The sequence below is a fragment of the Chionomys nivalis genome, chromosome 11 (assembly GCF_950005125.1).
Source record: "Chionomys nivalis chromosome 11, mChiNiv1.1, whole genome shotgun sequence".
In the NCBI taxonomy this organism is placed as follows: domain Eukaryota; kingdom Metazoa; phylum Chordata; class Mammalia; order Rodentia; family Cricetidae; genus Chionomys; species Chionomys nivalis.
In genome coordinates this window covers 31,493,409-31,515,357 of record NC_080096.1, presented here as the reverse complement: position 1 = coordinate 31,515,357, position 21,949 = coordinate 31,493,409, and positions in this window count along the sequence as shown.

Sequence of the window (21,949 nt, the reverse complement as noted above, 5' to 3'; positions counted from 1 at the left end):
CCCAGTGTGGGTGGAAAAGGAGGGGGCCTTCTTAACCGTTTCTTTTCTGCTGTGCGTTAGTGGGATCTCAGCTACCCTGAGAGACTCTCTCCCCCTCACCAGGCAGACCCCCTACCCATAGCAAGCACAGTTGGCACACAGTCCTGAGGGGACCCCATGCTCATCACAACTCCCCCTCCACTCATCCCCTCACCAAAACCCACCTGTCTTTAACAAACCAGCCTATGTTGCCAAACATTCCGTCAACCCCTCCCCAACTCCAAGGTCCTCTCTCCTCTGAGCCACAATTCTTCTCTTCTAGAATGCCAAGTGAACAGAAGACCTTACTGATATTGTGTCCCCAGCCAGATCGGAAGACCCCCTAAGAGCTGAGATCACATATTTTATGGTGTGTGTGTGTGTGTGCCATGCACACGTGCTATTTCCTTTAGCCTGCCAATACTTACTAAATAAGTCATACACCTGGCACCATATGGTACCTGGCTGAGAAGCAGAAACACAGAGAGTATGAAACTGAAAATCAACGCCCCCCTCTGTCTGCCTCGCTATGTGGTCAGAGATCAATTTCCAAAACGTACTCAATTTTTGTTGCAAATTTTTAGAAACCAAGAGTTATTCCTTGGTCTTGGGGGATCAACTAAGTTAAAAGGAAAGGTAAACTGAGTCACAAGCACTCCTCATTTGACAGACTCCGAAGGACCCAGGAGTCAGCATGATGACGTGCTGGCTGGGGTTTTGTGGAGGACTGGCATAAGATATGGGAGGGAGGAGGAGGGAAAGAAAATTCACATTTTCTACTGCAACATGGCCCATTGTTAAATCTAGACGTCTCTTCTTGAATATCCAACTGTGACTGACAGTCAGGACGTTTTTAGTTCCATGTGACAGAAATCAAACTGGGGCTTTCGGGGGATGTGTCTCTTGTCCAGAAGTCCAGGATGAAGCTGCTTTTATCAGAGTGACTAGGCTCCAGACTGAAAAAAATGGTGTTAAGGGCCCATAGTCTAGATCATAGTGGACCCTGTCCTCTTCTCTGTTACAGACGCGCACCTGTGCTATGACATATACAAAGACTCAAAAGAATGGGCTCTCCAGCAGTGTAAGCAATCAGAAGAACACTTGGTTAAGTTGTTACTGCAAGCAAGCCAGATACTCTTCAAGGCCTGGAAATACACTCGACCACCATTCTCCAGGTTAAGCTGCTGTTCCTAGATATTGGAATCTGCACAGGGGAACTCTCTAGGTGGTATCTTGGTGACATTAAATAGTCACCTTCCCTTGGAGGTTAGCCCAGGGTGAGCTTAGACTGACCCCTTTTACAACTTGTTAGGGTTGGAAGTGGAGCTTATTGTTTGATTGGCTCCAATCCCAACATAATATAGGGGTTTGGGGTCTAGGCATAGCCAGCAGTCTCTATCTATGTCTGGCTAAGAATGGTAAAGAAACAAATACCCTCCATCTAGGATACCAAATTCCAAGAGACTGGCTTCTGCTGCTCCTTGGCTTTTAGTCTCAAGGTTACTGAGGGAGTTCCTGGGCAAATTTGAGGCTTAGGGCTTACATTTACCACCTTGGAGGGGTTGAATCTCTGGGTTGCCAAGTTGGGCTGGTTCAGGCCAATGGGCCCATTGAGCCCAATGGGCCAGATGACCCTAGCAGCAGGTTTCTTTTCAATAGTAAATTGCTGTCTGGGTTTGGACCATTCATATATAACCTGACTCCCCAGGTTCTGCCAGTTTCCCAGTAATGGGTTTCCTGCCAATCCCTAACCTTTATGGATATGGGATTTCGTTGTCTGTGGCCACAGGTAGGTGATAGATTTCCCTCTAGGACTATGAAGGGATCAGTGTACCCCCAGGAGGACTTGGTTTTGCAACTCCACTGAGCACAATAGTGTTCTGGTTTCTGGCAGCTGAGAGGCATAGGGCATTAGTCAGGCAAGCATGGTACTGGATAGATGGGGGCTCCTTCTCTTCCCCAGTGGACCCACAGCCCTAAAAGTGAGTGAGCCATGCCCCAGGAGCCTCTGTCTATAATAGCTTACCTGGAAGGTGGGTTGGGTCTCTGTAGATAGTTGGCTATGAGCTCCCCAGTCCTAGTCCTTCTTAATTCCCAGACCCAAGGTCCTGGCTTATGGGGGTTTGGAGCTTTTCCCACGGGGAAACAAAGAAGACAAAATAGGACAACCATAATTATAGGTTCCTTGTCAGTCGTCTCTTTAGGAGATCAGAGAATGCAGTGGTAACCCATTTGTGGGTGTCTTCTGGAACCTCCTTCAGCTGGGTATGCAGGATCCATGGGTGAGCAGTGACCTTCACAGCTGTGGGGGAGGACCACAGGACATGGGCCTTTCTACGCTAGATCCAGGCTCTGGGTCAGGATCCTCACACAAGGTCTCCAGGCTAAAACTTGTGGGCAGGCTCAGACTTGGAAAAAGTCTCAGTCTCTAGAGTTGTCTGATGAATAGTCCTCTGAGTCTGTTACAAGGCCTGCAAGGACTTGAGGAGGGGGTGGTTAGTAATGTCTGTCTTATGAATAGCTTAAGGAGTAAAGAGGCATCCTCCCAAATGATTTCAAATAGGGTGATGGGGGCCCTTAGAAGGGTATATTATAGAAGGTTGGCCCAATTTTTGCTAGACTCTGGGACACATTTAGCTAAAGTCTTTTTAAGGTCCTAGCCATCCTTTCTACCTGCCCTGAGCTTAGTTTTCAAGCAACATTTAGGACTTTTGCCAGATTTGGGGAAACTTTGACCATGAGGGCCAGGCCATTGCTGGACCTCAGGGAGAAGGGCAACCCAAATCTAGAAATGAACTCTTGGAGGAGTTTCTCGTTGACCACTGAGACTGTTTCCATTCAGGTGGGATAGGCTTCCACCCATCCAGAGAAGGCAGCCAAGACAACCAAGAAGCATACTTATATATAAGAACCATGGGTAAATTGCACTTCTGAAAGCACGATTAATAAAGACTCAGAGGGAGAAGTTGGAGTTCAACTTGAAGGTCAGAAAAGCAAACAGCCAGCTACTGGCTCTTACCTCTACTTCAGTCCAAAATGCCTATCCTGCCTCTAGGAATCTCAGAATGAGACTGAGGCTGAGCACTGTCTCCTCCCGTCTTATATTCCTCTCTAGGGTTGGGATTAAAGGCATGCACCACTGGGATTAAAGGCATGCACCGACCAGTTTCTATGGTAACTAGTGTGGCTACTGAGATTAAAGGTGTCACACTGCCTGGTCTGTAAGGCTGACCAGTGGGACTGTTTTACTCTCTGATCTTGAGGCAAGCTTTATTTACTAAAATACAAATGAAATGCTGCTATTTCCCAGTGTTCTCCAGAAGTGTTTTGTTGGGTGTAGATTTCTCCCAAGACTTTTTTTCCTTCTTTGTGGTTCACTTGTGCACAAATGGTATATCAGGACATCGTGTCTTCAACAAGATTGTCTAGTTGAGGGATATAATATATGGGCCTGAGTAACTCAACAGTTTTTGATGCCCCCTAACGGGTGGCCTGGTAAAGTCTGACAACCACTTTTCTTCTGAGAGCAGCAGTGAACTGGGATCTTCCATTCTGTAAAAAACCTCCACTCATTTATGTCCTGCTTGACATCTCTTCCCACCATCCGGCCTCTTCCTGGGTATAATCTGGGCATTGGAGCAATTCAGGTTCAGACAAGGTGACCATGATCTGGAGAGGTCCCATTGGTTCTAGAGCTGCCTTCTGGGTGCTAAGTCTGCTGTTCTGTGTCCTTGGGCCTCAGAGATTTCCCTTTTGGATGACCTTAGCAATGGGCAACAGCTACCTCTCTTGGCAGCTGTAGGGGCTCTAGTAGGGCCAGCATTTCTTCATTGTGTTTAATTTCCTTCCCGACAAAGGTGAGGTGTGCCCACTCCCTGTAGAGAGCACTATGGACATGGGCTATGGCAAATACATACTGACTGTGTACCCAATAATGACTTTGCCCTCCCCCAGAGAAGCACCTTAGATAATGCCAAGAGCTCGGTGCTTTGTGCTGATGTCCCTTGGCTGAGAGCCTGGGTCCATACTATCCTGTCCACGGTGACAACTGCAGCCTAGCATCCCTGATTCCATCTTGAATAAAGCTGCTCCCATCAGTATACCGTACCTCTTTGGCTTTTTGCAGGGGGACATCTGTTTGTTCAGGTCTGATGGACTGGATCACATCGGTCACCCTCATGCCATCGTAAAGGGGCCCCGCTGGGTTATCATCTGGCAGTAGGTTAGCTGGGTTGATGGCTGAAGTTTTAAAGAATTTGATAGTAGGCTGGTCTACAAGAAGCGCTTGACCATTATTTGGTCATTGGACATCCACCTGTCTGGGGTCTCCCTCAAGGGTGCTTCTACAGAGTGTGGGGTGGTTAGGAACAGTTCCTAACTGAAAGCTTGCCTGTCAGCTTCTTTTACTAGCATGGTCGTGGTAGCCAGTTGGCAGAAACAGAATCAAGTCTTTTGGATAAGTAGATCATGGCCTCTCCCATGGTCCTGGTGTCTGGGTAAGGACACCCTTTGCAGTCATTAACACAGGACAAGTGTCCTTCTCCCTCTTCTTTCATGGTGTTCTGGGCTTCCCCCATGGGATCACTTTCCTTAGTCTCCCTACTGAGTGTTTGCATTACTGCTCAGGGCAATCTTTTGTTTGCTTCTTCTACTGAGTCACGATTATTATGAGCCTCTGAGCAATCTCCAGCATTTGGGACCTATTCATAGCCTAAACTCCTTCTAACTTCTAGAGTTCCTCCTTTTTCAATTTGTATTTCATGTGCATTGGTGTTTTGCCTGCATGTATGTCTGTGTGGTGGCGTTGGGTTCCCTGGAACTGTACTTACAGACAGTTGTGAGTTACCATGTGGGTGCTGGGAATTGAACCTGGGTCCTCTGGAAGAACAGCCAGTGCTCTTAATAGCTGAGCCATCTCTCCAGCTGAAGTTTCTTTCAAATATTTGGGTCTGACTGTACAACAAAAGCGATATTGGTTGCTCGTTTGGTGTTTTGGTTTTGTTTGGTTCTGGCTTTGGTGTGTCTGGGTCTTCAGGGGTGAACATGAGTAAGCCTCACAAAAGTGCTCCAGGAACCAACAGGTGATTCTCCAGGCTCTCGAATCACCTCGCTCATCTTAGAAACAAATCAGTGGGTTTTCAATTCCCCTAAAAGGGCATGGTGAAAATTGTCCAAGGCCTCCTTACCTTGGTCATTGTTGGGGTCCCTCCCAGTCAGGTTGGGCAAAGGGGAATATCCACTCTATCTAGGCTACACTGTCAGGCAGGAATTCCTGCCTAGGCCCAGGACAGCTTTCCTACTCTCAAGCTGGATTCTGTCCCACTCTTTGGCCATAAAGAGATGTCCAAGAGCTTTTGGCAATCATCCCAATTAGCCTGGTGGGTATAAAAGACGGTCTCCAGGCAATTAATGTGAGCCTGGAGTTTTTAGAGAATGACGAGTTTTGAGTTTTCCAATTGTACCAATCACCAGTTGAGAAGGAGAAAAAAAACATGAAAGGGAATGGAGGGGAACCTCCAGGTCTTGGGCCTTCTGGAGTCACCTTCTTTAGGAAGAGGGTGGAGTCTGCCTCTGGCCCAAGGCCGTTCCTCCCAGAGCCACTCCGAGTGTATGCATGCGAAGAGGGGAGAGGGAGCCCAAGGTAGGAAAAACTACCTCCTCCGGCAACCCCAGAACAGCTGGAGAAACTGTCTCCCTCTCCCTGGTGCAGCTATCACCAGCGTGGGCACAGGAGGAAACAAAGGGAGTGTGGGATCTGGGAGCTCTTTCCCCTTCCCTGTGCACACTCCACAACCACACGGATGGCAGAAGACGGATGGAGAAGGGTCCTTGTGGATGCATTGAGGGGCCAGACTGTGAAGGGCCAGGTCCCTTCCCATCTCCACATGAGGACCTGGGCAGGAGACCATGAGCAGGGGTGCAGAGAAAGAAGCAGCAAGTGAGACAAGGAGAGAGAATGGTGGCTCACAAAGGCACTCTTAGGGTCAAGACAAGGGAGACAAAGGCGCGAGCCACGTGTCCAGCACCATTGCAGGGAGCAGAGCAAAGACAAGAACTTGGGCAGCAATGGAGAAGCAGTCAGAGCCAGGAACGGGCACAGCAGGAGTGGGAGCAGAACAAGCTTCACACTGGTGGTGAAGGGAAGCTGCGGGGATCATTTAACCAATCCTGGGCATGACCCAGGAAGGGGGGAGTAAATTTTCTCCAGTGTGGCTGAGAGAACAGGTGCAGAATTGGGGTTTCTCTGGTTAACCTGGATGAGCCAAAGCGATTCAGGTCCCCAGCAAGGGGACACAGGTCTTCGGCAAGGGGACACAGGTCTTCAGCCAGGGGTGTGGATCTCACACCAGAGAAAGTCACCCATCAATATATCGGTCCTAGACTGTAAAACCCTGCTTGAAGTGTTTTAACACACACGTCAAGGGTGACTTGAGATTGCTTACCCCCTTCCTCTTTAGACGTGTCTCTCGAACCAAAGAACTGGCAGAAACACACTGAGGCACACAGACATGCAACAATTAAGACAACCAGAGGTGGCCACCACACAGATGGGAACCAGGGGATCCAGTGATGTCTCTCAGGATCCCAGACACTGGAATTAGGAGTGCATGTAGATTTTCCTAAATGTATTATTCAGAAGATGCCATAATCAGACTCACCTCTGGAAGGCACCGATTCTGTAGTTTCCCACGTAGGGTGGAGGTGTCAGAAGTCTCTGGACTGACAGAAGCAGAGACAGAAGACATTCCTGGGGCCCTGGAACTTCTCAGGGTGTTGTACCCCCTAGGAACTGTCAGTTCTCAGTGCTCAGCCCAAGGAATTCAAGAGCCCTAGTATCCTGACTGCTCAGTCTCTAGTAATCAAAGAAAGTCTGTATTGCTACCTGGCAGCTGCAGGGGAACCTTGCCCAAATCATGCAACCCCAAGCTTAGTTGTTCTTTGTATTTTATGCACAAAATCCACCTCCTGGCTGACACATTCAAGTTAGCAAGAACAGTTGGGGAAAACCAAAACTAAAGAAGCCAAAAAGCAAGGCTAGTACATTTAGGGACTTTCCTGAATCTTGGAACTATGGCTAGGTCTTTGATGGGTTATCCTGGATCTTGGCACTATGGCTAGGTCTTTTATGGTTTAGTTTTCTGTTCCCTTTTTGTCAGGTTTTGGGGTCTATGTGCTGAGTTCTAAGGTCAGATTGGTGCCACCAACATGGCGTCAGTCTGCTAAGATCTGAGAGTGTGTTACAGGCAGCCCCAGTGGTTATCAAGACAAGGGATGAAACAGTTTTAAATATTGTGGGTAGATAAAAGCAACAGATACACAACATAGACTGCATCTCCGCTGGATCCCAGGGTAGAGCCAAGGAAATCAACTGAGCCACTCCAGGGCTTGAGGGAGCCAGCTCCCTTGGGTTTCCAAGGTCAGCCAGTTCACCATAGTCAGGGGCACAATGTCCCTGGGAAAACAGAAGCCAAATAAATGACACGCTATGATCTGACCCACAGAGAAAGGAATGTAGGCGGACTTTTCTGCCCCACCAGCCAACTCCCAAATAACCACACAGAGACTTATTATTAATTATAAATCCTTGGCTGATAGCTTAGGCTCATTACTAACTAACTCTTTTAACTTAAATTAAATCATATTTCTCGTCTATGTTCTACCATGTGGCAGTACATTTTTTCAGCTTGGCGTTTTCATCTCCTGCTTCCCCTGCGTCTGCTGGAAGCTCCTACCCTTCTTCCCCTCACTCTCTATCTGCAAGTCCCACCTAACCTCTACCTGCCTAGCTATTGGCCATATAGCCCTTTATTAAATCAATTGTAGTAATACATATTCACAGTGTACAAAAGGATTATTCTGCAGCAAAGGAGTTTTTTTAAATTATGTCTTGGGCTATTCAGATTTGGCAAGCCCTTACCTACAAGGTCATGTCAAAGGCACGCTTTCCTTAAGATGTTCAAGCCTGTATCTGGTAGGAATTCTGATTCGGTAGAGTTCAGGCACAAGAAAGGAGCAGAAGGCAGGACCAGGAGAGAGGAAGGACCCTGGGGAAGACCATGTATCACCCTAACTTCCTAATAATTCATAGTGTCCAGCAGAAATGGGTCAGGAAGCAGTACAGGTACAGACCTGAGCAGCAAGATGGTCAATTTTTCTCCACCCACTGGATATAAAAATGAGGGGCTCCCAAAAGCACAGAATCAGCTGTGCGAAGAAGAGGGAAGAGGAGGCGGGGAGAACAGACAGCAGAACACTAATTCAGTCAGCTACTTGGATGCAAACGACTCTGGCATTTGTATGAAAACTTGGTGGCAGAGGGACTCTTGCAGGGACACAGACCTGCCATGTTATGGGGTTCTTGAGTACCAGCCTCCGCACCCCCCACAGGGTCCAGTTTAGATAAGGTATGCCAGGCAAAAGCTGCCTGGGGAAAGGGGTCAGAGGGGTAAAACAGACTGATTTGAGCACATTCCTCCTGCAGGTTCCTTTATTTTTGGGGGGGAGGAAGGGAAGAAGGAAAAAGGGGGAAATAAAGGGGCCATTCTCCACAAGGCTTTCAGTTTATATAGGGATATAGAGGTGTTAGCAACTCCGTTGGCAGTAACGATAATATCAAGCATGCATTTCACAGAATCACAAAACACCTGTGGATCTGACAAGCAGGCACCTCATGCTTCAGAGGGAGCTTGGCTGTAAAGCCCCGTGGTGGTGAGGAACACGTGCTGGTAGTTATAGCAAGAGCCTGGGAGGGAGGCAAGGTGCCTGTAGTTGGTTGAGTTAAAAGCAATCTCTTTTGAGGACTTTGCTTTTGACTCCAGCAGGGTGCCCAAGTGAGAATGTTTCTCTTTGAAGCTAGTTTTAGTGACTCAGGCCTTTTTCCTGTATAAACAGCTAACTTCCTGGGCTATGATCTTATGTTAATTGAAACCAAGGTGAACTGTAAATACAGAATGTTAGTAATTTGTTAAGTTAGAGCAGAAGAATAGGTTACATCTTCCTGAGTCTGCTATTAGAGCAGACATGTTGCCTCCTGTTTGCGGCTCCTTTCTTATCAGTGAGAACTGCCAATAAAGAAAGTTGTGGGCCACTGGAGCACCGGACTGAGCTCCCAAGGTTATAATGAGGAGCAGAAGGAGAGAGAACATGAACAAGGAAGTCAGGACCATGAGGGGTGCACCCAACCACTGAGACAGTGGGGCCGATCTATTGGGAGCTCACCAAGGTCAGCTGGACTGCTACTGAAAAAACATGGGATAAAACCGGACTCTCGGAATGTGGCGGACAATGAGAGCTGACGAGAGGCCAAGGAGAATGGCACAGGAACTTTCAACTGGCGATAGATCGAGAGAGAGACAGAGACCCAAATTGGAGCAACAGTCTGAGCTCTTAAGGTCCAAATGAGGAGCAGAAGGAGGGAGAACATGAGCAAGGAAATCAGGACCACGAGGCGTGCACCCACCCACTGTGACAGTGGAAATGATCTCTTGGGAGCTCTTCAAGGCCAGCTGGACTGGGACTGAATAAGCATGGGTTGAAACTGGACTCTCTGAACATGGCGGACAATGAAGGCTGATGAGAAGCCAAGGACAATGGCACTAGGTTTCGATCCTAATACATGAACTGGCTTTGTGGGAGCTTAGCCTGTTTGGATGCTCACCTTCCTGGGCCTGGATGGAAGTGGGAGGACCTTGGTCTTCCTGTAGGGCAGGGAATTTGGACTGCTCTTCAGTATCAAGAGGGAGGGGGAATGGACTGGGGGGAGGAGAATAGGAGTGGGGATGAGGGAGGGGAGTGGGGGGAGGGGGCAATGTGTGGGAGGAGGGGAGGGAAATGGGAAACGGGGAGCAGTTGGAAATTTTAATTAAAAAAGAATAAAAAAAAAAAAAAGAAAGTTGTGGGGGACTAGTTATATAGATTTTGACCATGAGAACAAAGGTTAGGCTGAGTGAATGCTTTCACACCAGGGCTTCACAGTGTAGGGGGAGGTATCTGGTTGTCCTACATAAAAAGTCAGGTTTATACACAGCTGGGATAGTATAGAAGGGAAAGGTGTCATGATTTCACGAGATTTCTACAGAATTGACAGTGACTAATCCAAAAGACAGATGTTCCCTCAGTTTCTCTGACACCTCACACAAACTTCGGCCCTACCCCTCCAGACTCTTCCCTTAACTTGCTCCTTTCAAGGTTTTTCCTTTCCTCACTCCTTTCTCCTCATTCCTTCCTGTCCTATTCCCTTACTAGGAAAGGATGTTCTCTCCAAAACTAGCGTGAATTTTGCCTTCTACCCTGATAACAGCTGCCAGACACCCCTCCATCCCTCCTCTTCCTTTCCTCGGCCTCTATTCGTACTCCCCCACTCTCCAGAATCCCAAAACCTCTCTTGCCCTCTGCCCACTTTCTAGTCAACCCCACTGTATGGGGTACCACCTCTCCTCTCGATGCACACCATACTCAAATATTCTTCTGCCTATGTCTCCAAAGCTCAATACCCCCACCTCTAACTAAGCTCTGCCTGGGACTCAAACCCATCATCTCTATACCCCAACTACTTAGCATACAATACTCCCATACTGACAGCCAAAAACCTAACAAAACCTGCCACCGAGTCCCAGACTTTTGTTCCATAAACATTGCCATTGTTCCTCCCCATCCTATGGTCCCCTTCCAGGCCCTGTAGACCTGGCCTGCCTTCCTGTGTCCCCTCCCATCTGCTTCAGTGTTTAGCGGCTCCTCCTCTTTTATAGTCCTTCCTCTCTAACGGCCAATTTGACACTGTCTCACTCCCCAATTTCCTCAGCTCCAGGGGTTACCAGATCCCTCCTTCTAAAATTCCACTCTCCTCTCCACAAGATGCCTATCTTGACTTCTCTCTCACCCCAACTCATAAACACCCCACTTTAGACCACCTTGCCTATCTTCACTCCTTATCTCTGCCTTTATGGCCCAACTTCCTACATCCCTGGGTCACCAAATACTCACTCACTTCTGATATATTCCCTGCATCAAACCAGTCCTGTACCTTCTCATGACTGCCTTTCTCCCATCCTCAGTTTCTTAAACGTAAAACGTTCTCCTTTCTACCCTAGCCCTCTGCCTTCCTAATCTACACAAACCTTCCCATCTTTACACTTCCATAACACATAAACACTTCCCTGGATCAGCCTTTGCCCCTGTCACCTGCCTCCCCAAAACTAGACAATACAAACCCCAGCTGACCTCCTAGTCTACACACTCTTGCCTCTGTGTCTCTACACACCTCTAAATCTAACAAGCAAATTCTGGGATCCCCTCTCACAAACTATTCCCACCTCAGTCTCCCTCAACTCCTAACTTATAAAGGACTCCAATCTCTTCCACCACCTCGATTCTGTCCCTCTCATACACAAGAGGGTTCTCTAGCTATTTCTGCCTACACCTTTTATACAGATGGTAGCTCCTTCCTGCCAGGTGGCATCAGACAGACTCCCCCATTATCAGTAAAGACAATAATTGTGCTGCCGTGACAGTCCGCTAAGCTGCCTTTTCATCCTTGTCCACCCTCCCCACTTCCCTCCAGGCCTCCCTACTACATGACCCAAATAAAAACATACCTAGCCCTCCTTCAACAAAGGATGCTCTCCTAACCCACTTCGTGTGTTCATCCTCACCCTCTTGGCCCTGTTCCTTCAAGACCACCCTTTCCCCACAAATCTCATCTCCCTTCTCACACGCCTATTTTTCCTCTGCCCCATGATTGCCCAACATCTACCAGCAACCAGCTCCCTAAGCTCATTAACTGTCTAGGTGTCCTCAGACATGAAACACTCTAAACAAATCCCACACTCCCAATTACAAGACATAAATAAACCCAAGCCATATCATCTCAAACACACACACTCTGGAGGCCAACCCCTCACTTGGATCGAGGTCATCCCACAAACTCTCACTCGTCTCAACCTCATGGATCCCCCCTTTCATGCCTCCCACTACTTTCCCTGTGCCTCTCTTCGGTGCCCTCCATTAGCCACAGTTCCTCTCACTGGCAATACTCCAGTTGCCATTGTCCCATCCCCACTACTGACTGCTTGGCCCCTTGACCATCCAAGTTCCCCTTTAGGAACCAAAGTTCTCCCAACCTTTCCACATGAACCCTAAAAACCTGTACAGACTGCCTCTCTCACCGTTTGCCAAGAGACTCCCAATCATTCATGTAACTAAAATATCTCAGTTTTAAAACCCACCCAGACACCCCAGGGAAGATTTCTGATGTAACATAAGTCTCTCAAATTATATTCTCCCCAATACAACCAGACCCTGCTTTCAGAGGACAAATGTTCTCCCAATTAACCTTAGATAGCCAATCTAAATTTTCCTGGATCCTCTCAAACAGATTCCAGATAAATACCCCTGCCAACCAATAGCCTAAGTTTTCCTAGCTACTGCCTATCTCTGTGGGTGGAATCTCTCCCCCTTTCTTGGGAGGACTTGGACTTGGGACTCCTCTTCCCAACTACCAAGACCATGGGCCAAACAATTTTAAATGTGCAGCCAAGATAAACATAAATAAAATTCTGGGGCTGGAGAGATGGCTCAGCATTTAATAGCACTGACTGTTCTTTCAGAGGACCTGGATTCAATTCCCAGTACCCACATGACTGATCACAACTGTCTGTAACTCCAGGATTTAACACCCTTACACAGACATACATAGAGGCAAACATTAGTAAAATTAAGTAAATAAATAAATAAATTGGAAAAAATATTTTTAAATTTTTTCTACACTGTTTAACTTTACCTCTGTCCCTAGTCTATCTTTTCTAGCAGATTTCAAAGCAACTGCCATCTGCTCCGGCAACTTCAGCACCCATCCCGGCTAGTTCCTTGGGATCTACATCCTGCTCCAGCCTCAAGGACAACTTCCCTAGTCTCAGATGGTCCTGTAGAACCTAGACTGATCTTCCCAATCTTGACCAACATCCCAGCCTCCTTGTGTCCCTAATAACGATACCCCCATGTCAGCAGAAAGCATCCAGGGAGAAAGACACCTACTTACCAACACCCAGTGACCAAATAATAAAACAAAAGGTAGAGAATGAAGGGCTCTAGCCAGCCTGAACATGGCAAACACGGCTCTAGCAGGCCTTATCCTTCTCCCCATCCCCTCTACCTTTCTAAACCATGAGATTGTATTCCTAAAGCTATCCACCAAGATCTAGTCCCTTATTGTTCACTCCCTCTCCCTGAGGTTGACTACCAAGGTCCATCTATCAAAGTATTGAAGTCTAGCAATCATAAACCCCCTTTTGGCTACCCAAATTAACGTGCCCAATTAAAATTAACACAGGGTTTTCCTCTTTCCCTTTATAAACCGCCATTTGCCTATGGGCTGCATCTGTCTCCTCTCTATCCAGAGACAGTGCTTCATTCCTCAGAGGCAAATATCCCTTCTCTGTCTCTCTTGTTCCTTTTCCTTTCTCTTTCATCCTCTGTCTCTTGTCTTTGTCTCTTATTCTGTCCTTTGTCCCTCTGGGGCAAATAACTTTCCTTTATTCTGAAAGGTTGGTCTTGGGGTGTCTTGTACCAACTTCGAGGTCCTTTCAGATGGATTTTAGTCATTTGTGCAATTAGAGCCCTCCTGATATAATCATCCCTCAGTAGGATCACCATCACAGGACAAGCCTTCAACACTTTAGCTTTCCTGGGGGCCTCTTCATGAACAAACTATAACAAGGAATTGGGGAGCAGGTTCCATAAATCCACAAACACAGAAAACAGGCATTGATGCTGAGGATAAGATATATATCAAAGTAGGACTTGAAATGGTGGATACAGGCTACTTTTGACCCATTAACCTTTTAAATCTTCTGAGTTTATGCATCATCTGAAAAATAAGGAAAACATTATGCTGTATTCAAGAGAGTTTAAGATCTTGCAAAAACACATCCAGAGATTATGGATTATTATTATAGAGTGTTTATTAGATCCTCAACCTCTACTGCTCTGAGAGATGTATTGTTCTCCTTTTAATTGACTCGACAATGACATCAGGGCTGTCTGACTTGGAAGTCTAACTCACTTCACAGCATAATGCTACTTCTAGTTAGAGACCAAAAAAAGACTAGCCTAAGGGGGGAAAAATCAATTCCAGATTTGAGAAAAAATTCTTTATAATATTTCAGATTTTTTGATAAGAACACAGCTCACAGATATCCGCCTGTCTGTGCCTCCCAAGTGCTGGGGCTAAAGGTGTGCGTGATCATACATGGCAAATGTTCCAGAAAATTTTAAAGTTAACTGGACACACAAAAAAGACAAAGAACTCCTTCCCAAAATTAAGTCAGCTCTCCAAGCTGCTCCTAGGCCCTGACTCCTAAATTTAATCCCAGACTCTGGTTCATATTTTAGCAAAATTCTCAGGGAACTGAGTACAGAAGGCCCATTTAGGTTCTGGGAAATGCTACACAAAACAATTAGCCTTGCCCCCAGGAAACACATGAACAGGGAAGACTCAGGAAGTTTCTATAAACAAGCTAATGATTAGATCAATAAAAAACATGCGAGAGAAACGCTGTGTATTCAAACTGGCACCATGGTACAAATAAGGAAATGGGAGCGAAAGGAAACCCACGGTCCTAGAACACAGAGAAGCCCACTGTCCAAACTTGGCCTGCTTCCTCAGTTCTCGGAGCTCTCTCCTTCAGCTAAGCAACAAAGTTAACCCATTAAGACTTTCTCAGTCTTAATCAGCTCAGTCCCCTCTGAGTCTCCAGGGTACAAATGGGTCACTAGATCAAAAAGATGCAAAAGTGTCCATAGCAAGCACATTTGTCAACAGCACACACGGTTGTCCACTCATGTTTCTCCATCCTTTGCATCCACATGAACGACATTGGCACACTCCTCTCAGAACGGTGCTTGCCTTGTCCTTCCTTTGGGTGTGAAGAAAACTGAGGCACAGAGAAAAATTAGCAATTATCACTGTCTTAGTCATGGCTCTATTGCCATGATGAGACACCATGACCAAGGCAACTCACAGAAAAAAGCATTTAATGGGGGCCTTGCTTACAGTTTTTCATAAGTTAAATCCACTATCATTATAATGTCATGCATGGTCCTAGAGCAGTAGCTGAGAGCTACATCATAATTCTCTGACTGAGAGAGAGAAAGTGAGAGGGGAAGAGAGAGAGAGAGAGAGAGAGAGAGAGAGAGAGAGAGAGAGAGAGAGAGAGAGAGAGAAAGAGAAGACCTAGCATGGGCTTTTGGCATCTCAAAGCCCATCCCCACTGACACATTTTCTCCAACAAGGCCACACTTCCTAATCTTCTTATCCTTTCAAAGAGTTCCACTCCCTGGTGGCTAAGCATTTAAATACATGAGTCTTTGGGGACTGTTCTCATTAAAACCACTACATTCACCAAGCTATATAGTAAGAATATGGTAGCATTATAGATCAAATGAGACAGTTGTCTATAAAATCTAATCCTAATCACAGTCATGATATACAAAAAGATAAAGCTTAGAATAATAAAAATAATAGCAACAAGTTGGGCATAGTGGCATACGCCCTTAGTCCCAGCACTAGAGAGACAGAGGCAGGTGGATCTCTGAGTTTGAAGCCAATCAGATCTACAGAGCAAGTTCCAGAACAGCCAGGGCTACACAGAGAAACAATGTTTCAACAAACCAAAATATAAAAAAAAAAGAAAAAAGAAAATGATAATAAGTAAGTAACAAAAACTTCTAGAACTTTCTGACAGTGACATCAACAAGATTTAACAAAAATACTTGGCCATTATTTCCCCCTAGAAAAGTAAACAATAGATTGACTGGAAATAGAATTGTGGGGGTTCTAGAAACCAGCAAAGACTTAAAGAAACCAAACTGATATTCAATCAAGAAAAGGCAACAACTTTTTATTCTTCTATTTTACATTTTTTTGGAGTTTGATTGGGTTCTTTTTTTTTTTTTTTTTTTTTGAAATAGGGTCTCTCCTTATAGCTCTGGCTGTTCTGGAACTCACTCTGTAGACCAGGCTGGCCTCAAACTCACAAAGATCACCCTGTCTCTGCCTCCTGAGCTCTGGGATTAAAGGCATGAACCACCACACCCAGCTATATCTGTTTATTTTTACTTTATGTATATGAATATTTTGCATGCATGCCTGTATTCATACCACATGTGCACCTATTGGATTCCCTTGGGTTACAGATGGTTGTGAGCCACCACGTGGGTGCTGGGAATCAAACCAGTCCTCTGCAAGAGCAACAAGTGTTCTTAACCTATGAACCATATCTCCATCCCCATAGCAACAGCTTTTTAAGTAGAAGAGTTCATGACATTTTTATACATCTTTGTCTAAGCCCTTTCCAGCATATCATAATAAGAAAGCAGCCAAACCCTCTATTTCCCTTGAGAAAGAAGGGGGTGACTACTATCTTCAGCATTCTGGTTTGTCTAAATCTCACAGAAAGAACTGATTTTGTCCTGTGTGGCCCAAAGGTCAGACAGTAGCAGCTGTATAATGTTGAATATTAGATGGAAGTGACTGAAAGCAGTGACAAGTGCAATTCATGTCCATGGTGGGTGGCAGACTGAGGCCACAGATGGACAACAACAACAGGGAGAGGCACTTAGGGAAAGCGAGACAGTCTGGAAGGTTTGTTGGACTGGGGCATGATAGCTCCACAGTTTTGAGCATTTGTGCAATCGTGGGAAATAGAGTTCAGATTCCACCATCCATGTAACAAGTCAGCTATCCTGTGTATACTGTAACACCAGCTCCAAGTGGGGTAGAGACAGGGAAGATTTATAGGGCTTGCCAGCTCCCATTCTACCTGAAATAAAAATGATCCCCTGGGTTAGGAAGAGACCCTGCTTCAAAAATAATCGTCAAAGAGTAACAAAGGAGGATGGCCACTGCCATCTTCTGTCCTACACACACACACACACACACACACATACACACACACACACACACAGAGTCACACACACACAAATAAATTAAGTAAATAAATAAATCAACTATAATAAGGTATGAAGGATCCACAGAAAACATCACATTCCATGGTGAAAGACTCTTCCTTTAACATTAAGAAGAAAGCAAGGATGCCTGCTTCCAACACTTAGCATAGTGCTAGAAGTCCTAGCCAGAACAATTAGGCAAGAAAACCAAAGGTATCTGTCTTAGTCACTGCTCCATTGCTGTGAAGAGACACCATGACCATGGCAAAGCATTTAATCAGGACTTGCTTACAGTTTCAGAGGTTTAGTCAGTTATCACCATGGCAGGTAGCATGGTGCTACACAGGCAGAAATGGTGCTGGAGAAGTAACTGAGAGTTCTATACCTGGACCCCCATGCAGGTGGAAGAACGAGAGACACTGGGCCTGACTTGGGCTTTTGAAAGCTCAAAGTCCACCCCGAGTGATATACTTTCTCTACAAAGCCACTCCTACTCCAATAAGACCACACCTCCTAATCCTTCTCAAGTAGTACTACTCCCTGATGACTAAGCACTCAAATATATGAACTTATGGGGGCCATTCTTATTCTAACTACCACAATATCCTTGTTTAATAGGAAGAAGCAACATTGCCTCTATTAACAAGCAACATGAGCAGCTGGAGAGACTGCTTAGCAGGTAAGAACATAGGCTGTTTGTAGGGAGGCTCACAAATACTGCAACTCCAGCTTCAGGAGATCTGATGCCCTCTGCAGGCCTGTGAGCACACCTACATTTATGTATACATTCTCGCACATAGACACACATGTATACACATACTTAAAAATAATAAAAACAAATCTTTTTTCAAAAATCAAACAATATAATCTTATACATAAAATTCTGAAGATTTTACAAAAAAATGCTAATAATAATAAAAGAATTCAGCAAAGCTACAGGATCCAAAATCAACATACACCAATCAGTTTAGCTGTGTTCTTATGCACTAACAATGAACAATCCAAAGAGGAAGTTAAAGGAAAACGCCCCTTTACAATAGAATCTCAAAGAAAGAAAATGCTTAGGAGTAAAGTTAACCACACATGTGAAAGACATGCATACTGAAACTACAAAACTACAGAACTCAGTAACATTCATCCGCAGAAACACTCTGTGTTCACGGGAGAGAGGACATATGTTAAGATATCAATACTAAACCTTAAAATCAAAGGGGGCTGGGGCTGGAAATATGGTTCTATGGTTAAGAACTCTGGCTGTTCTTGCAAAGGACTCGGGTTCAACTCCCAGCCTCCACGTGGTGGCTCACAACATCCACTTCTGACCTCAGCAGGCACTGCATACACAGGGTATGCACAAGGCAGACAAAACCTCAGATACATATAAATAAACACATCTTTTTTAAAAGATGTCAACACTATAGAAAGCAATATACAGAATGTGTATAATTTTTATCCAAAACCCACTAATTTTACAGAAATAGAAAAATCAATCTAAGTCGGGCGGTGGTGGCGCACGCCTTTAATCCCAGCACTTGGGAGGCAGAGGCAGGCGGATCTCTGTGAGTTCGAGACCAGCCTGGTCTACAAGAGCTAGTTCCAGGACAGGCTCCAAAACCACAGAGAAACCCTGTCTCAAAAAAAAAAATCAATTTAGAATATGAATAAATTCTCAAGAAACCCTGAATAGCCTCAACACTGAAAGTCAAAATGCAGGGTACCCCTCTTCATGACTTTAAAACCTATACAGAGCTACAGTTATCAAGACAGTGCTGTGTTACTATGAAGACAGACATACGTATTGTAGAATAGACCAGAACTAACAAAAATAAACCCCTGAGTATGTGATTAAATGATTGCATGAATTTCAACAAGAGAACAAAGACTTTTTAACAGTGATGGTAACAGAACTGGGCCCCCGTATGCAAAACAATGAAATTAAACTTTATGTTACAAGAGTCAACTTACAATGAATCAGACACCCAGACATAAGACCTGAAACTGTGCAACTCTTGGGAGAAACATGATAGGTAGGGGAGCATCATGGCACCAGACTTTGTACATGGCACTGACAACCACAGTCAACAAAGAAAGAAACAGATACATCAGACCACCCCCAAATTTTACAATAGCTGAGAGTCAGACGATACAAATGACAGAGAGGACAGGAGAGCAACCACTGAGGGAGTGGGCCAGAGTCAGAAACCTCTGTGGGTCCGGGCATGAGTCTGGGACCTCCCAGGGACTAGGCCTGAGCCAGGACCTCTGTGGGTCCGGGCATCAGTCTAGAGAGACCTCCAAGGGAGTAGGCAGGAATCAGAGACCTCTGCAGGTCAGGTCTCCAAAATATACAAAGAACTCAAGAAATTGGTCATCAAAAGAAAAACTATTCCAATTAAAAAAAAAAATGGGGTATAGACCTAAACAGAGAACTCTCAACAGAGGAATCTAAAATGGCTGAAAGACACTTAAGGAAATGCTCAGCATCCTTAGTCATCAGAAAAATGCAAATCAAAACAACTCTGAGATTCCAACTTACACCTATAAGAATAGCCACGATCAAAAACACTGATGACAACTTATCATCATCTGAACACTTCTGCATTGCTGGTGGGAGTGCAAGCTGGTACAGCCCTTTGAATATCAATATAGCGATTTCTCAGAAAATTAGGAAACAACCTTTCTCAAGACCCAGAAATACCACTTTTGGGTATATACCCAAAGGATGCTCAATCGTACCACAATAACATGTGCTCAACTATGGTCATAGCAACTTTGTTTATCATAGCCAGAACCTGGAAACAACCTAAATGCCTCTCGACTGAAGAATGAATAAGGGAAATGTGATACACTTATATAATGGAGTACCACACAGCAGAAAAAATAATGATGTCCTGAAATTTTCAGACAAATGGATGAATCTAGAAAACATCATGCTGAGTGAGGCAGCTCAGACCCAGAAAGAAAATTATCATATGTACTCACTCATAAGTGGTTTTTAAACATAAAGCAAAAACATAAAGCAACCTACAAATTACAATCCCAGAGAACTTAGACAACAATGAGGACCCTAAGAGAGACATACATGGATCTAATCTGCATGGGAAGTAGAAGAAGACAAGATCTCCTGAGTAAATTGGGAGCATGGGGACCATGGGAGGGGGTTGAAAGGGAGAGGAGAGGAAGGGAGGGGAGCAAAAAAATGTATAGCTCAATAAAATCAATTAAAAAATGACAGAGAGAAAGAAAGCCACAGAATTGGTAATAAATAAATAAATAATTTTTAAAAAAAATCATGTACCATTGACCCGACAAAGGGTTTTATGCAGAAACATAAAGATCCCCTATCATTCAACAATTTTTTTAAAAACCCAACTATAAAGTAATCAGTGAGTCAATGTGACAGTTCACCTGATAAAGACACCTGCCACTAAGCCTGACAAACCCCTAGGACCCACATACTGGAAGAAGAAGACCAGCTCCTTCAGGTTCTCCTCTGACCTCCATACATACATGATTACCTGTAATTCCAGCTCCAAGAAACCCAACACCCTCTTCTGGTCCAGGGAAGACACTGCTGAAGAGAAGGGCATACACAAGCTCTCATGGAGACAGCCTAAATTCATGCCAACCGATCCACATTTGCTACCCCAACCTTGGACTAACTACTAGTCTCAATCAAAACAGTCTGGTACAGAGATGGTTCCATGGTTAAGAGCACTGACTGCTCTTCCAGAGGACATGGGTTCAGTTCCCAGCACCACATGGTGGCTCACAACCTTCTATAACTCTAGTTCCAGGGGATCCAATACTCTCTTCTGACCTCTACAGACACCAGGCAGTCACGTGGTACACAAACATACATGCAGACAAAACACTCATATGCATAAAATAAATAAATATTTTTAAATAAAACAACAGTCAATATGGCACTTAGCAAAATGTAAGTCATAAATCCGCCCTCAGTGAACCAATCTCTGTGATAACCAAGTGGTTTACTTGAAAACCTTCCATTGAGAAAACCATCTTTGTATTTAACACACAGAACTTAGGCTTTATTTGACAGAGAGGGTTGTTTATGGCATTAGACAACCAGATCTATTGTGTGGCTCTGCCCAAGGTGCTCCGACGACATCTGGTGGCAGGTTACCTCCATAGCACAAGCAAAATTTTCAGAATGCAAGCTGCAAACTCAGCATGCTACAGAGACACATAGAGATATGGACCAGAATCTTGGGGAATCTCACGACAGTAAAAGATAGAAACTTGAGATCCAAAATACTAGCCAACTTCAGAAAATGGGCCAAGATACAGCTCAGTTTCTACCAATGTGCCTCTCCAGCATTCCCAAAGCCCCAGGTTTGCAGCCTAGCTCTTCGACTTGATGTGTAAACCAGGCTGATACACATCTATTGTCCCAGCATGGAAGCCAAAGGATTGGGAGTTCAAGATATCATGTGGCAAGTTTGAGGCCAGATTGGGATAAATTAAATCCCTCATGTCTCTCCTAAACAAATCAATAAAATTTGGAGTTAATGAAGAAAAGATTCTTTTACAAGGTTACCTGAACAGCCGTCATCCCAAAAGATGCCCAGAACCACCAGCTTGCACAGACGTCACCACAACAACCACACACACACACACACACACACACACCTTCAAGGATGTGTGTCTGGCGACTTACTGTATGTTCAACCTCAGACTGATATCACTGTGGCCAAGGATGACCATTTTATCTTTAAACATCTCCTTTCATCTCAACCTACCTGAAAGGGCTCAGTACACTGCTGTCCCTGAATAAATACCATTGTCATTTATGTAATCCCTCTCTGCTTGGTTCTGACATCTAAGATGTAGTAGGTCCTGGAGTAGGCCAGCTCTCACCAACTGCAGTTAAGGAAATAAGTAAAAATAATGTAGTACCTGTTTCCTCTTTTACTAATAGACTTCTAAAGAGTTGTTATTGTTGCTGTTGTTGCTGTTGTTGTTG